Here is a 17,221-nt window from a genome sequence, read left to right as displayed (position 1 = left end):
GCCTACTATTAAAAACACATCATGAAAGTTGCGTATTTTATTCAACAGGCAGTTGAACAGAGATTGATTATACCTTAGTGTTCAGTTTTTGTCTTATCGCTTATAAATGTTGAAAAACATGGTAGCGCATCATCAGAACAATGTTTTGCTGGTTTCATCAGTTTTAATGTTTATTTTCCCCAGTTTAAGTCTTGACACAAGTAAAGTCTCAACGGCAGTTCCCTGTAGTTCTTAGTGTATCATATATTTCTTGTAATAAAACAGTGACGTAATAGTTCAGTGATTTCCTGGCTAGCCCTGTAGATCTGATATGACTGCAGGACAGTGAGGTAGATTTTTTTATACTATGTATACAAAAAACCTGACCTTAGCTGACCATTTTGCTGGAAACACCTTTATTACTAGTGAGAAGAGATGAGAAGACCATCTTGAATGGTCCAAATTGAGTCAGCAGAAGTTGAGTGACTTCAAATATTGACATATTTGAATCGGTATTGGAGTATTTAGAAGCCTAAAAGTGTCTTGACTGTTGCTTTCCTGAGAGGCGCCAGACTGAGTGTTGACCTTGAGTACATTCTTGGTGCTGGCAGCAGGGACCTATGTAGGGAAGAATAGAGGGAGGCTTCACTGAGGATTCATTTCATATATGAATTAAGGATGCACCACTGTTTTAATCATAAGGAGGAAAGGGGACTGTGTGTGTATGTGATGTGTCATAGAATGATAGGATCAGCCAGGTTGGAAAAGAGCTCTGAGATCATCAAGCCCAACCCTTGATCCACTACTACCACAGTTACTAGACCATGACACTAAATGCCACATCCAGTCTCATCTTAAAAACCTCCAGGGATGGAGAATCCACCACTTCCCTGGCAGCCCATTCCAGTGCCTGATTACCCTCTCTGTAAAGAATTTCTTCCTAATATCCAATCTAAAATTTAAGGCTGGGAATCTTTCTGTAACTAACAGTGGCGTCTATAGGTGATCTCTTTGCTTTATATTTCCTCACCCAAAGCTATCTAAGAAGAAATTTGCAAAGCAGCAGCTTTCTCCTTTCTCCAGATGCAGGAGAGGATAGAGAAGGAAACAATATGACACTGGGTCAAAACTGGTAGCTGGCAAACTACTGTGAAAGTCACCTTTCCTATGTCCTCTCTCTGTGCCTGTTTTAAATCATTGACTCTTGGGTTCTCACAGTACCTGTTAACATCTGGTTATAAGCAATGCCAAGGAAGAATTAGAAAACGTGTTGCTGAGGGAAAATGAGATGAAGAGCTCACTGTGTATCAGCCAGAGAAGTGGTATCACAGCCAGTTTTTGTGAGAAGTACTGAGATTTGAGGGTGGACAGGAGAAGGAGGATGAAATTTTAGAACACTTTACACAAGCTCTAAGCAAGCTTTAGTGCCAAAGACACAATCAGAATGCCAAGAAGCTCTACAAATATGTGCTGGCAGCTTGTGCCAAAGATTAAAAAACTAATCATAAAGAAAATTATCCCACTTCCTGAATAACAAAAGGAGATTATATCCTCCTTCCCTGACTACTTACAGAATGGGAGTGATGGGGACTGTTTCACAAAATAAAGAGCAGAGAAGCCTTTAATGCTCACATAATTTGAAAAGCTTTAATTATTTTTGGTAGGCAACCTTATTTGGGTTGTCCCCAGCAGATACTGGTGCATGTAGCTGTTCTTTCCTGAGCTATAGGACACTGTACTTGCCCTTGCTGAGCTTCATGACTTGTCAGCCTGTCCTTGATCAACCCACCAGCCTGTCAGCCTGCCTCATGTCCCAGCTAGTGGTGTGACTGATCACACACCCAGCACTGTATCAGGGAAGCGGTGCCCATGTCTTGCCTTGGCAAATCTTACTGCTAAGCTTACCTAGTTTCTGACAGCCTGTATTAAGAGTAGTAAATCCTATCTACATTGAGAAAAGCTTGTGAATAGAATGATGGTAAAACAGTAGAGAATATAAATATTTTTTTGGCTGGGGAGGGGAATGGGATTGGGAATTTGAGGATATGGGTATTACTAGATGAGGTAATAAACTTTTAACTGCTGGAGCAATAAACAAGTCTGTATCCCTGTTATGCAGAAAAGCACCTAGAAATTAGTCTCTTGACTTTGCTTTTAATTTCAAGGGCTGGCTGGCTGGATTCAAATGTGCACCTGAGCAGGCACCAGAGATACACCAGATACCTGCAGGTGTCCTTGGCGCAGGAGTGCTGCCAGAGCTGCTGTCCCTGCTGCCAGCAACATTTCACACCAGCCCAGGGCACTGTGGCTACTTTGGCCATCAGAGCTGCAATGCCAGTTTAAATTTCTTTGCATTTCAGCAAGAATTTTGTTGAGTACTTCTTTCTTCCTTCCATGTAGCCTGACTCCCACTCTGGTCACATGAATGAGTTAATTTACTCACATCTGTAGCAGGGATGGAATGTAAATTACAACTGGTGCATTTTGATTTGTATGTGTGTATGGTACAAGCAGTACTACACTTAATAAGACAAAACAATGAAACAGGGCTAAGGCGATCAAATATTGTCACAAAAAAGGTAGAATATGGGAATATTCACTTTGTAACTTGTCTCATTAACAACAATTTGAGAGTTATTTCTGAAATCTGAGTAGGAGTAAAGATTGTCTTTTCTATATGCTGAATTTTCTAAGCTTCTTACACAGTAATGCCCACTCAGTCCTGAATAATTACTTTGAATTTAGGGTTTGTTTCATTTATTCTTGTTCTTCATGCTGGTGTGTGCATCATAGGCTTGTGAATATTTTAAGAAGTGAACAAGCATAGTTTTAGAAAACCTACAGTTTGATCCTGAGTTAAATAATTTTCCTGCATAATTTGCAATATCAGGATAAGAAACTTGTTTTCATGCATATGAACATGATCAGGAGGGCTGAATGTGAACCTACTTGTATTGTTAAGTATCTAGAGTATGAAAAGAAATTACATATTTGGGTAGTATGGGCTTTTTTAAACTCTCACTTTAAATAATTAGAGCTTTACAGAAGTAATATTTTATTTTAACCTTTAGACTAATAATTGCTCCTTCAAGGAAACAGACATACTTTTCTGAATATAAATACTTTTCTCTTTCAATCACCTTCTAAATCAATCATTTATAAGGAACAGATGCATGAAATTTTGCGTGGCTTTGCCTGAATTTCACAGTGCTTTCCTGTTTTTCAGACATGTTGTTCTCTATGTGTTGTCAGCTTCATTACTAGGTTTTTGAAGACCTTGTAACCTTGAGGCAAAGCCATTCCATGCCTAACAAGTAGAGCTGTCTTTTTGTGAAAAATATGAATACAGAGGAAACAACCTAGAAAGAGCTGGAGCCCATTGCCATTCCACCCTCATCCCCTTTTTCTCTCATAGGTCTCAAGGGCTGCAGATAGTTCTGGTTACAATTCACACAGTCATTTATCATAAAACAAGATGTAGGGAATTTTCCTGCCTTTTCTGGGAGTATGAAATACTTGCTGATAAATGCATGGGCTTTTTTATGATAAGGTCCACCTACAGCAGGTTTTCCCTCTGATAATTTCTTTTATGTGTTTGCATCATATTCTTCTCTGTCTCTTTGTGTCAGTACAAGTTGAAAGGATGAAGTAAAATTAATGGTTGCTGGAATTATATTTTCTTCATTTTCAGTACTGGTGTCCTATGGAGACCAGCAACCCAACTTTTATCCTTAGTTTGGTGTTTGTCACTTGTCAGGAACACAACTAGATCTTCTGATGTTGCCTTGAAGGATTTGATTTTTGATCCTTCCCTTCTGATGAAAGGAGAGCAGATAATATATCTGTCTGCCAATTAGGAGAAAAAGGTGTTCACACGCATTCTTTCTTTCCCACTTTGCTTGAGAGATTTCTGGTTTCACTGCTTCTGTTAAAAAGGTATAAGGAAGGGTTGAAAATCAAAGAAGTTACTCCTGATGAACTGTAAGATAGTATTGTTTCTGCCTCGACTTTCTGTGCTTGAGCTGCCAGATCAGATGTATTATGAGGTCTACACATGTAAGAGATATTGCTCTGGTGGCTTCTTCCAGTTTGGAGCCATGTTACCTACTGTGGTTTATATTTATGACTAAATGTCCTCAGCTTACTGCTGTGCCTTCCTTGTTTTTTAAATTGAAAGCTTTTGCTTCCAACAATATCCAGAAAAATAAGAATGCATGAGAGATCATACAAAAGCTGCTTGTTTGTAGGAGACCCATTGTAATGTTTGGCTCTTGTTTCCTTGACTTGGAGAGAATGTATGGAGAGAGAGCATAAACTGCATTTCCAGTCAAGCAAAGGGTAAGATGTTGAACTCTTCAATCCAAAAACCCATCAGTGCTAAGCTGGCATGAAGTGGGAATCTGCACAAAAGCTGCTTATGAGCTGTAAACTAATCAGGCCACTTCTTTGCCCAATTCCATGTTTTCAATGGTTCCCAAGTGGTTGTTTCAGCTCCTACTCAGACTTGTGATTTTGTTCCAAACTTCACCCTGGTTTTCCTGTGTCCCTTCTGCTTTGCAGTCTGGTCTCTGTGTCCTTGCTTTGTCCTTTTGGACTGATGCATGCAGATTAGCTGGAATCCACATTGGAACTGAATGTTTGTGTTTCAAAATGATGCCTTCCTGGCTTTTTCTGTTGCCTGTCCATGGTTCTATTGTCCTGTCCCCCAGACAACTTGATTTTCCAAGTGCTGGTAAGAGAACTCAAGTTTTCTAATAATAAATAACCATTCCAGTCCATAAAATTTGTCAGGCCTTATATGGGTTTATATGGTCTTCATAACTTAATTTGAGCTGTAGGTATAAAATTACTTAAACTGTGGCTAGTTCTAGAATCATATGACCACTGATTGGCCTGTCCCAACTCTAATAGCATAATTTTACAGTGGTAAGGTGTCTTTTGCCTATCCTGTTGTTTCAAGCTGTATGTTTTTAGCTACATTATTACCTGATTTACTTTAGGTTTTACTTCACTTACTTGTATGGTTCTTTCCCAAAAGATATGTGCTACATTTTATTATATCATACCTTGTATAGAGAAGGAGTTGTGGCTGGACTAAAGTTGAGAACATGATCTATTTATGAAGAGGAGTATAAACATGCAAAAGTACTCACAGAGAGGGCACAAAACACGGAAGTGAAAAAGTAATCAACAACATCATTCTTCTAGCTTCCAACTAACTGCACTGAAAGGATGAGAACTTGACATTGGAATAAAAAGTCAGATACTTTATTCTAGGCATTTATTACATTACTGATGATCCACAATAGGAACCGGATAATTTGAATGGTAAAGAGTATTGCTAGAGCATTAGTTAAATTAATAATAAAATATTTTTTGTCATGGATTGTCACACAAATTATGTCCATGTAGTTGACAATAAAGAGATTTTGTATGTAACAGCTCTCACTTGTCTGTTGGAGTCTGATTTACAGGGATTCCAACTTGAACTTACTGGTCTAGGAGAATATAAATATCCTTTAGCAGAGCCAGTATTAAGGGTGAATATACTGAAGGTTGCTTGGTATAACAGTGTGAGTGGTAGTAAAACATGGTGATAACCAAGCAAGGAAGCTCAGTCTCCCAACATTGGCCATGTCTGTGTTTGGCCTCCACTGGCTAAGGGATGACAACTAGACAGCTGGAGCAACTTTCCTCTATAAGTGGTTCTAAGTGAAGAGAATGAGTATGTACTGCCTAGTCCCTGAAATAAATGACAACAGCTATGCTGTCTGCATCTTGGATTGGTCAAGAGTGACCATGCAAATACTGGGACCAGTAGGAAAAATGGTGATGTGGTAAGAGGGAGGGCCTGAAGGCTTTCCATGCTCCCTGACTACTACTTCTTCCTGCTTGGCAGCTCTGCATTTTCTGTGTGTCACAAAGCAGGTATTTTGAGAGTTAGCAGAATCACACTGGGGGCAGAAGCAGATAGCATCCTGCTAGAAGTGGGCAACTTTATGGTTGTGAGAAAACAGCAATTTTGCTGTGTAGCGTCCTTATTGATGTGCATATAGAAAACAGCGAGGCATTGCATTGGAATGGAGTAGAGACCTTGAAGCAGAATAGAGATGACATTATCCTATCCAGCCGATTTCCATGGAGAAGAAGAGAACCCTATTAAAAATGAAAGTATAAGTAACTCTTACTCATCTCATGTTCTGTCTCAGTTTTTAGACAGGATTGGAACACAAACAAAACATCTGAAAAATTCTTGCTGCCCACTTAAGTGGCCTCAGTAATGTTTTCTGTGAGAGCAAGAATACAGAACCCCTAGAAGCAAACTGTTACTGGAATCTCTACTAGGGATTAGAGATTTCTCTAATTCAAATGTTTCAGGAAGTCAAAAGCTGGTACATGGAATCTTCTGGCTTATATCAAGTCTTCTTAAACTTAAAAGGCTCCTTTTTAATCAAAGGGATGGAGCAGTTTCTTTCACCTCCTGCTTTGACCAGCTGCTTAGCAGTTAATGTGTTCTTCAAAAAAAGTGATTGCACTCAAGTGCTCAGTGAAGGAAATTTCTGTTGTGGGAGAAGATGGTAAGATTTATGAAAATGTACCTGAAAACCCTTAGCAGAATCCAGATGGTCACTGCAAGTATAGTTATTTTATCCCATTACATTCAGGGCCAAAAAGACATTTATTGTTTTTGTGGCATGTGGGGGTTTTCTTGTTTGTTTGGTTTTTGGGTTGGTTTTATTTTTTGGCTGTTTGTTTCATGGTTTTTGGTCCCCCCCCCCCCCCCCCCCCCCGCCCCAGCCAATGATGTTGTATTCATCACATGGCTGCAAGAAGGTTTTATTAAAGAAAGGATATCATAGCACAACCATTGAGCTAGTGTGGCAAGCTGTCTTCTCTCCGTATACACTCTCTTAAATTCACATAGAGGAACTAGAGCTATATTTGGCTGGATCATATTTCTGATGAGATATTTTTAGCAAGGCTGTTTCATCACCCGCATCACAAAACAGCTGGGAGCCTAAGATGCGGTTCAGTGTCTTTTCATTAAAGCTTCCTTGCTCTGCAAGATCTTGGAACTAATAACTGTGACTAAAACAAATCTACCCTCGGGCAAGGAATGCTGGACACAGAGCCATTCATTCTCACTCTATTCCTTGTGGGAAGCTTGAGTCTTAACTAACTTGCTGCTAGAAAAGGATAAAGTTTCTGAGACTGTGAAACAGTAATCGCTTGACCTTGAACTGTGCCAAGAGACTGGGTCATGGGCCAGGTTCCAGATGCAGCTCAGTCCCGTGCCATCATGGCTGAATTAGCAGTAATCAGATGGTTACAGAGAAGCAAAATTCTGCTGCAGAAGTCATGGTGGAAATTAGGGTGAGGTAACTACAAGAACAAAACCACAGCACATAGTGAGATCAAATCTAAAATGTTTACTAAGTGAGTGTGTAGCATTTTCTGTTCAAACATGTAGATGCTTGCTCCTTCACTCTCTATGGAATACATACTAGTCAGGGTCACAGCCACCATCTGTGCCTGGTATCATGGAGGTGGGGAATGGGATGCTTGTTCCAGCTGGCCAGACATCTGAGTCCTCACTGGAACTCAAGAGAAGGATTAAGGCTGGCAAGCATCTCAGCTGCAGAAATCTGGCCTACTGTGTTCCAGAGAGATGCTGGAGAAAGACCAGGGGAGACAAACAAAATCAGAAAGTCGGATAATTAATGACAAAAAGTGTTAAGAGCTGTCTTTCTGAAGATTCTCATAAAAGTGAGTAGTAAGATACTTGAGAGCCATTTTTTGTCCCATTGAAATGAGATATTTCCTGATTTCTGGAGCTTGTGACCTAGCTTGAATTTCATTACTTTAAAGTTTAGTGGGACAGAATTCTGAGAACCTGAGAGCTAAAGAGCAGAAAATGTCTTTATGATTGTATGTGAACAGCACAAAATGAAGAAGTAACTGAGCAGAATAATTAGAGAAATAGGTCTGTCAGAAGTGTTTGTAAAGAATTAAAGGCCTTCTATATGGTCCTTGAATTGAAGAGCTAAATGTCCACCAGTATTTGTGATTTGACAGAATCAACAATCTATTGCAAATAGATTTGAAACAAGAAGCAGCTGTCCTACTAACTTGGTGTGGTCATAAGCAAGTTACTTCTCTGTTCTAGACTTCAGTTTTCCATGTTTGTGTGTTTCACATTTGTTTCATTACAATTACTAGGGTCTGAATCTTTTTATTTCCTTTGATGTGCTCTGGCTTGTGGGACATTAATGGTGCTTCCAGTTACACATTTTTTCATTCACAATTTTGGTGGGCTGGTAACAACTGAGAGAATAATTTTGATTCTTGTCGTCTGGAGATTTGGTCTCTACTCTTTTGCTTCTTTACCATTATGTCTTGAAGTGTTCCACAGTTTAAAAAATACTACCCTGTTTTTCAGGGGAGCAAACCTAGGCACCAAGAAAGCAGTAACTGGCAAGGCACGTACAACCATTGTATAGCAGACCTTGGAGCAGAGTTCTCTCCTGCACAAGCACTTCTAATTAATGTGTTCTGAATTATGTAATATACTAGTGGGCAGGAGCAAATTTCTGAATCAGACTGTATCAGGAATTGAAAGTGTTGACATTTTGGTCTGTGTTTTTACTTATGCCACCTGGGAAAGATTTACTCTTTTCCTGCCAAATCCTAGGGAACAAAAGCTGATAGAGTGAAGGCTTTGTCCTAGAAGACAGAGTTTGCATAAACCAAAGTTATTTGGGTCTCTCCTATTGGTTGACAGCCTTTGGAGGAGAACTGAAGGAGAGAAGGCAAGGAGGAAGAAAGAGAGAGATCAGAGCTGGAGACCTCTTTCTGGGGAGGTGGTGGCCACACCTCCCTAGGTAGATGTCACCAGCATGCTCAGTAAAGGTGAGAGGACTTGTGCTCTGGTCGTTGGTGTTTTTTTCCCCCAGAAAGACAGTGGGGATGCCTGCTGTCTGCCAATGCCTAGAGCGTGTAGCCCCTACCTTTGGGGGAGTGTCCAGAGTTGGTAAGACAACCTTAAGTAACCCCATGGTGAGCAGGGTGCTTACATGTTTGGGCTTATTGCTTTTGTCTCTATCCCTCTCTCTCTCTCCCTTCTCTTTGGGTTCCTGCTATTCAGTCACTCCTGTTAATAGAGATACTGTGTTTTCTGAACTCTCAATGGTGCTTAGCCTCACTTTTCCAGCATCTGTAGAACCCGCCCTGTTACACAGACATGGCTTACTTTGGGCAGATTTTTGGCTTGTATATGAGTCCTGGTATGACAGTCTTACCAGACAGGATGTGTTTTTGAAACAACCAGAGCATCTTCTGCTAAGCCTGTCACATCCAATTGTGGTCTCATCAGACCTTGCGTTGTGACTGGTAGTAGAGCCAGAATCTTGTCATGACATCAAGTACTCTCTTTAAAGTGTTGCTGCACGGCTATATTAATTTCTTTCCAGATATAATTTGCCATGTAGTTGAGGATTTGGAGAGGAAAGAAGGATGCAGCTTGCATCTGTCATGAGGTATCTTCCAGGCTTCTGATGTTACTGGGAAAAAGCTAATTTACACAGCTGTTCCTGCAGCTAAACAAATCTCTCACTTCAGCAGAGAGATCACAAACTTCCCATCTCTCTACTTTCTAAGTAGGACCTATATATTAAAATACGAGGTTAAGCAACTTTCATAATTGATTTTATAATGTTTGAAATGGGACCTACCTTGTCTACTGAAATTCAGTAGCAACTGACATCACTTATGGATTTAGCTCTTTAATCAATTGACTACTACAGCAGTAGTCTTTAGGGTGAACAATAATTATTTCAATTTAGCAGATAAAATCTTGGAAGCCACAGATGTAATGTCAATTCTGTTACACTTTTACATACTTTTAAATATTTTCATTACTCATTATACTGGGTGGTTGGGTTATCCAAGGAAAAGAGAAACTTAGATAAGGATATGCCTAACAGTATGCAGTGTGGAGTTTGATGCTTTCCATCATAAATAGGATGTGGGACCCACTGCTATAGTAACTGTTGATTGTGGACCAGGTTTGCTGGATCCAGAGTTGGGAGATTACTTCATTATATTCCCTGGTGCACTGATTCCAACTACAGCTCATCAGTCTCAACACAGTGATGCTGGTACGTGACACTGTGCGCGCAAGAACACAGTTCCTGGAAACTGGGAGTGGAAAGTGAGAGAAATGTCTTTGCAGCGTCAAGTCAGGCTAAAGCAAGGCAGTGCAGCTGGCTTTGGCTGACTACATAGGAAAGCATCAGGACATGTCTGTATTCCAAATCCTAGAGCTAGCGAAAATAAATATCAAAGTGAAGGGCCAAAGTATATGCTTAATGTGTGAAAAAGCTTCATCTTCAGGTTTGAACATCACTTGGTCAGGCATAATAGTACACATTTACCTTACAGAAAGTGAATAATTTGCAGTAGTTGTTAATAGTGCTGAGGTGGTCAGTAATTTCGGAAAAAAAGAACAACATCTCTCCAAAGGATGTCTCTCAGGTGCATGGGTAAGTAGGAGTTCAGATTATCTTCCCAGCAGGGTAGTATATAGTGTAAAACACCATTTATATAGGGGTAGGTAGAAACAAATGTGTATCTTTTTGCCCTGTAACTTCTGTATTTTTAAAATGGGTATTTGTATTTTGCAAGTAGATTAATTTTACTTTCAGCTTGGCTTGGGTTAAGTTTGGTTTCAGAGCTGTCTTCTGGTTATTGTGGTTGGGTTAAATGGGATAGAAGCTGGCTCTTGCAGTGTCAGACCATTTCTATCACCCTTCCCTGAACCTTTACTTCTGAGATACCATTCTTTGAGGTGGGAATGAAGGGAAGCCATTCCTCCTTTTATAGATCACAGAATATTCTGAGTTGGAAGGGACCCAAAAGGATCATCAAGTCCACCTCTTAAATGAATGGAATGTACAAGGGACCCACAGGGATGATCAAGTCCAACTCTTAAGTTAATGGCCCATACATTGAATGGATTGAACCCATGTCCTTGGCATTATTAACACCATGCTCTAACCAACTGACCTAATCTCAGGATTAATAATTAGAGGGCCTGCACAGCAACCGTATGATAGTGACATTTGTACTTGCCTGTTTGTTGTTAATATTTACCTGAAACCTCCCAGAAGCATGTTTGGATCTTCAAGGTTCATGTCACATCAGCAACTCATAGTTATGCTGGCATTAAATAGGCAGATACTTCTTCCTCCTTATTGGGCCTGAATTGCTAATGTTTCTAAATAAGTTCAGTCTTGAGGCTGATCTTTGAGCAAATTTGATTTTCACTTCCATGGGACTTCCATTACCCTTTCAGGAAGACATATTTCCCATTAGACATCTGCTTGCATTTCTGAAGCTAATTTTTACTTTCTTCATCTCATCTTCTGTTTTCCCTTGTCTCTGCATGTGGTCCAGAAATCATAATGAGTATTGCATTTGGGGACTTTGAGCAGCAGCAAAGTAGAAGACTCTCCAAATAGCCTTACAAACTTTCTGCCTGTTCTTTTTTTAATGCAACATAATTTATAAAGTACACTAAAAATCTCTTGCTGAAGTGACAGAAGTTGCCATTCTGTTAATAAACATACTGAATGTTAGAAAGCTCTGATGATATCAGTCTGTTTATGGAAACCTTAGAGCATGACAAACACTTACCCAGTATTTCAGACTAATAAAGCCATATACAACTTCGGGGCAGAGACAAACATTATCAATAAAATAAGAACTGCTTACTGAGTCTCAGGGGTGTTGCAGTGGTAATAGCTTGAGAAATTTTCTCTTCAGCTCAAATAATCTATGCATTTTGAAGCAGGCAGGATTGGACTTCTGGTGCTTTTGTCATCAGATACACTGACAGTAATATCTTGCATACCAGCAACTGGGAAAGTGGCTATTTTTGTTTCTCTAAGTGTCTTAGAAAGGCAAGCAACAAACTTATCTTTTCTCTTTTTTTTTTCTTTCTTTTTAGTGATGTTGGAGGAAACTCTTGAAAATTGCCATTATTCTTCATGCACAAAGGAGGACATGCCAGGATGCCAATATATATTAAACATCCTGCAGTTCTGCTTGCAACAAATAAAAGTGAATGTCTTTGTGTTTTTTTAACTAGCAGTTTTCATGAGCTAGTAAAGAAGAACTTGGCTGTAAAATATTCCCCATGTCTTAAAGAAAAAGATCACAAAAATTTCTGGAACTGTTTTTAAATGTCAGGTTCTGAAAAAAACCCAAACCAAACCACTTATCCTTACATCTCTGGTATGAATTTCCTTGCTTGATTTACTGTATTTGTTTCATGTGAAAAATTTCCTAGGTACATGTATGTTCCCATGGCCTGATTTGAGAATCCTTTAAACAACGTTATGATGTGTACAGAGGGAGCAGATGTCAAGGAAGGCTTTGGATGTTAAGCTGAACAAGAACAAGTGATCATAATCAGTTCTCAGAGAGACCTTTTACTCAATGGTAACACTGCATTTGTTTAAACAAATTAACATGAAATGAGTCTGTCTAATGTTGCACACATGTAAATTGCTCATTGGAGCTATGTCACAAGAACTGCTTCTTTGGTGAAGATTTGGGTAGGGCTTATTTTGTCTGTATGTCATGTTAAATGCCTCTGATGTTGATGGATCTGTTGCATTGCAGCAAAGTTGCCTACTTGATTGGAATACAGTTGATTAACCTGAAGTTGCAGTGTGACCATGACTGAATTTGGATATTCCCAGTGAGAGATGTGTATGTGATTACTGGTTAGTATTTGACTGAGCTTAAAAATTGACTTCCAGCATTCCCTGTCTTTCTGATTCAAGTGGTAAGATTGAAGCCTGCAAGGTTACTAATCCAACAGAAAGCAACTAATCATGTGCCTTTACTTTCAGTCCTGTAAAACACTCACATTCCAAACAACAAAATAGTAGAAACTAGGAGCCATAATATCTAGTCAGGAAATCATTGTTTTGGCATTATTCTCAGTCACTTCTTTTGTGGTTTTGCTGATATCACAATAGTGGGATTTGGTTTCAGCTTTGTTTCAAGCTAGTTTATTAAGGGGCTTGAAATGATTCTGCTAGCATGGATCTTTTTTCTGCAGAATCCAATTTGGATGGGTAAATGAATTATGGGAGAAGGGTCCAGAACAAGCTAAGCTGTTTTGAATACATAATCAGTACTGGTCTAGTGAAAGGTATCCCTGCCCATGGCAGGGGGTTTGGAGCTAGATGCTCTTTAAGGTCCCTTCCAACCCAGGCCATTCTGTGATGCTACAACAACATCTGGAAGCAGATGTGAGGTGTGACTAATGTGAGGGGCCGAGGAAGGACTGGAGCAGCTTGGGTGCTGCAGCTCACAGGCAGGCACTCCAGAAATCAGTGCATGAAAAGCTTGTGTAACACTCCTCTGGATTAATCTTGTTCCCACAGGCAGTCCCTCGCTTTCTGAAAACCGCAGTATTTAGTACATTTCAAACTTGAAAGAGGTCATTGCTTGTGGTACAGTAACTTCTTTAGTGGAAATGCATTCCTTCAGTGCTGAAGCATGTTTATAATCCCTTTGGCTATTACACTAAAAATGGACTTTGCCACACTATAGCAAACAGATTGAAGGAATATTCTGGAATTTCATTTATCCTCTTGCTGTTTGTGGTGTTTGTCTTCACCATTAGGCAGTGGATGCTTCCCTGACCCAAAAGGAAGGAAAACAGCAGCGCTATTTGTTCAAAACAGAAATTACTGGTGTGCATTAGCCTATAGTGCAAGAAAGCTTTTTTCATTTGTCCTCATTAAAGTGCACAACTCAGTTAAAATGATATAGAGATGTAGCTTCAGAACTGTTGTTCCAGATAAATCAGATATGGACTAACTTCTTTGATGCAGTGTCAATACTTTGTGGTAGTAAATTTTTCTATTAATTTGGTAGACCAGTGGAAAAGCATACAGGGTTAAATTTAGGTTTAGCACATATAACCAGAGAAATTTGTTGGGTTTGTTTCAGGTTCTGTGCAGAGTGGGCTCCATCACCTTCAGAGCTTCCTGTGTTGTGCTCTTTCTGACAAACAGTTCTGCATACATGATTTGCCTCTAGTGGTGTGGGAGCACATAACTAGTGTCAATGGTGTACTTTTTGTACAGGCTTGACTATGCACATCTAGAACAGACATCACAAGTGTACCTCTACAGTGACTTACTGCAAGAAAGGAAGAGCTGGATTTGCAGTCATAGGTGGTGAATTTTGTTATTTTCTTCCTTTTTTATCTTTACATTCCTAAAGACTATTTTAACATAATAAAATATTGCAGAAATTCTAATGTAGTAAAGTGTTGCAGAAAACCAGAAATAGATTTTTTTTGACCAGTAGAATACTGCTTTTAAACAAATGATTAATTTTGGAGTAAGGGTCTAGCCTTAGAAATTATTTTTCCAATAAATCTCTTATTTATTCAGGTGAATGCTTTCTGATGAGGGGATAGCTAATGCCACGTTAAAGACTGGATTGAATCAATCCACCTGGTAGAGCAGATTCCCAACTGTTAATATTTTTCTCACTGTTGCTGTCATGGCTAAAATTCATGATCTCTAGATGAAACCAGATGTTGATTAGTACCTTCATTTAGCAGTACTTCCGCCTTCAGTGTCTTCTTCATATTTCCATATGTAACCCTGCAAGGATGTACAGAGCAGGATGTGATTATCAATTTATGTAGGATGACTGAGAAACAAGGGAGGGAGTTTTAAGTCTTGGGAAAAAATATGGACAGGTATTTGCAATAAAAACACAAGGAGGTTTACCAAGTCCAAGAACTAGCTGGGGCTTATCAATGTCCATGCAACACTTGCAAGCTTGAGACATCATTTTTCATGGGGAGTTCTGGAGTGTCATCCATCATCATTCAAAACAAACCAGTGATTTTCTGAAAGCTGTTTAGGTCATGAGATGTCACTACGCCTGACCATAAAATCCATCATGCAGGGGAAACCAATGACCAGTGCCTGGCATTGCAAAACACTGTGAGGCAGAAGCTGTATTTATCTTTGTTAGAACTGACAGATCACCCCTGTAGCTTCAGATTAGCCTACACTGACATACCAGCTCCATATGTTACCATCCATCAGAGTGATCTCCTTTGGAACAAACCAGCTGCTACTCCAGCTCAAGAATTTTCTTGATGGATTTAGAATGAAGAAAAGATGCCTTTTGAAATGCTAAACAGCTCTTTTCTTTATCCCTAGCTATTATCTTTGGTTTTGGATTGTTCCCTCCTCCCATCCCTCGTATTTTTTTTTCCTGAAACTACAAGGGTATTTTGCACTGGTGAACCATTTCAGCCTGACAACCTTGCTTGTGTTTATGCAGCTATGGAACACAACATACAGCAGTGCACTTTACATCAAATCTTCAAGATTCCCACAAGACTGAACAGCAAGTTCAGTCTTGATACCTCACTGACTCATTAGAGAGTCTTTTGTGTTCACCAAACTTCAAATTAAAACTATTCCTTCTATGCAGAGGATACCTGTCCATCAGCACCATGGTAACTTTACATCTGTTGAAGTGCATGTCAGACCAGAAATAATTTATTTTAGTAGTCTGATAAGGACATATTTCTTTGCTACAGAAAGGAAACAAAGAAATAAATGTTTATTTTATATGCTGAGAATTAGTTTCACTGACGGGTGTTTCTGAGTGCCTGACTTTCTATCAGGCAAAAGATGGAATTTTATTTCTCTTTGACCTGGTTTTCTTCTTATTGTATTACATAATTTAAAACTGATGGCCAATATTGGTCAACAGTGAATGCCAAAGTACTGTTTGAGCAGATCAGACTTAAAAACTTCCCCAGATGATACTCCAAAGCAGTCTTAGGCCTGAATAGAAGTCTTTATATTTTATAGCCTTTGACAGAATTTTCTTCCATTAATTCTTCCAATCACTTTTTAAATCTAGCAAACTTTTGTAAGTTACATTAGTAAACTACTTTCCACATATTTAAGTGGAATGCCACTTCTAGAATGAAATCTGAGGAGATTTACAGGAAGAGGACATTTACTCTAGATTACATAATAAATATACAGAACATAGTAAAAATATATATAAATTTTAAAAAACAAGTTAATAAGAATGTTCATCCCTGTATGCTATTCAGCAAAAAGTTCTGAAAGTGTTCAAGGATGAACATAAATAGTAGATGTAATCTCTCTCTGTTAGAGAGTACGTATCACCAAGCCCACATGAATGTACCAGCTCCTGCCACTAGTACCTTGGGGTGAATTTTTAGGTCCCTCTTTTTGCAGGGTCCGAGAGGGCTGAGCACAGCTCACACATAGAATGACATTCCGTGCTTTGTGCCCTCTCCCAGCACCTCTGGGCCATTGGGGGTAGCTTTCTAGGAGACAGAACTGGAGGAGTAAAATGAAGAAAACTTGTGGCTTGAGGTAAAAGCCAGAGGTGGACATGGATGGCCTGTTACTCTCATCCCAAACACTCCCACGCGTCAGGTCGCTCACAACTGTTGGACATGGACATGCTCACCTCTGGGTCACCCATGACTCTGGGGCGTGGGTGGGCACCAAGAGACCCTCTGCTGTCCCACCGGCGCACCAAGGAAATGCACAGCCACTATGCGAAGTATGCTTTATTGCTGTAGCCAGGCCTGTGTAGGGGCTGCTGGTTCTGGAGGGCTCTGGCTCTAAAACTCAAAGGCTGCCAGCTCTTCCGGCTCTTCCAGCTCCTCCGGCTCCTCCTCTACGAGACGACGCCTGCGTCTCCTCTTCGGAGGGCGGGGCCTGGCAGTGGGAGCAGTGCCTGTCGCAGCACGGCCAATAGAGCCAACATCGCCCTTCATCCGCCTTCTGCGGCGGCGGGAGCAGCTCTGGCCGGCGCGCCGTGTCTTGTGCAGCTGGCTCCGGCTCCGGCTCCGGCTCCTGCGGGCCCTGCCCCTCCGTTTGTTGCCGGCCATGGTGGTGCTGAGTGGCATGTGTGGCCGCCCTGCTTTTATAGGGTGCCAGGGTGGAGCCCTTTGTGACACAAGCGCTTTACAGAGCCACCCTCACCAGTGACATCACAATGGCTGTGCAGTCATGCCTGGCCACACTTGGGTTCCATGGCTGCTGGCCAACCCCATCCCATGTGAAGTGGGTGGCTGCCCCGTGGCTACAGGGGCCTTTTTTCACTACTATCATGTGCCAGCAGGTCTGCTGGACACCGATGT

At 40.3% G+C, this 17,221-nt stretch overlaps 1 long non-coding RNA gene across 1 annotated transcript; it reads right to left on the bottom strand.

Moving 5' to 3' along the window:
• Window positions 1-396: 396 nt before the first annotated feature.
• On the bottom strand, window positions 397-16,983 carry LOC139673629 (uncharacterized). Its single transcript, XR_011698161.1, has 3 exons — window positions 16,543-16,983; window positions 14,617-14,672; window positions 397-597 (listed from the first exon to the last, which is right to left on the bottom strand). It is a non-coding gene; the product is annotated as an uncharacterized lncRNA (long non-coding RNA).
• Window positions 16,984-17,221: the final 238 nt, after the last annotated feature.

Source organism: Pithys albifrons, chromosome 6 (assembly GCF_047495875.1).
Source record: "Pithys albifrons albifrons isolate INPA30051 chromosome 6, PitAlb_v1, whole genome shotgun sequence".
Classification (NCBI taxonomy): Eukaryota; Metazoa; Chordata; class Aves; order Passeriformes; family Thamnophilidae; genus Pithys; species Pithys albifrons.
This window is presented reverse-complemented; position numbering and strand designations above follow the sequence as displayed.